At 40.7% G+C, this 666-nt stretch overlaps 2 non-coding genes across 2 annotated transcripts; both read right to left on the bottom strand.

Annotated features, from left to right (window-relative positions):
• Positions 1-366: 366 nt before the first annotated feature.
• Positions 367-439, bottom strand: Trnar-ucu. Its single transcript has one exon. It is a non-coding gene; the product is annotated as a tRNA-Arg (tRNA).
• A 36-nt stretch (positions 440-475) lies between these two features.
• On the bottom strand, positions 476-548 carry Trnar-ucu. The gene has a single exon. It is a non-coding gene; the product is annotated as a tRNA-Arg (tRNA).
• Between the last annotated feature and the right edge of the window lie 118 nt (positions 549-666).

The following is a 666-nucleotide window of genomic DNA, read 5'->3' as shown; positions in this document are numbered from 1 at the left end:
TCTGTAATATTAAAGTTTGGACTTTTTTTGTCGGTTCGGTAGTTAAAAGAAAAAGTATTCTTTCAATGATGGTAGTTAGTGGTTTTCAAACCGTGGTTGTTCTGCGGTCCAATGCGTCCCTGAATCCCTGGCCACTTTTGTGACTTGTGACTGACTAGGACACTAGGAAAACTATTGGGAAAATTGGGAAATGGTAATGAAAATTTAGTCTTGAAGCAAGTTTATAAAATTGACCAATTGTAACCTTAAATCCATCCCTAAATTGCTAGCTACATGCCCTAATTTGGGAAGAAAATATTTTGAACACTAAAACCTTGCTCACGTAACTCTTGCTCATAAAATTTAACTTTCCTGGATAACAAAAAACACCCCTGCTGGGATTTGAACCCAGGATCCTCGGATTAGAAGTCCGATGCCTTATCCACTAGGCCACAAGGGCTTGTGGCGAATAGTGGCGTAAATATCAAACAAAAAACACCCCTGCTGGGATTTGAACCCAGGATCCTCGGATTAGAAGTCCGATGCCTTATCCACTAGGCCACAAGGGCTTGTGACGAATGGAGGCGTAAATATCAAACCTGAATGCGATGATAAAAACCATAGTAACAATGACCTACCTCAAATTTACCTGAGAGCCGGTTTTACCAATGTGTGGGGAGTGGTATA

Source organism: Diaphorina citri, unplaced genomic scaffold, assembly GCF_000475195.1.
Source record: "Diaphorina citri unplaced genomic scaffold, Diaci psyllid genome assembly version 1.1 scaffold31175, whole genome shotgun sequence".
NCBI classification, from domain to species: Eukaryota; Metazoa; Arthropoda; class Insecta; order Hemiptera; family Psyllidae; genus Diaphorina; species Diaphorina citri.
The sequence above is the reverse complement of the archived record's forward strand: the minus strand, read 5'-3'. Positions and strand labels throughout refer to the sequence as shown.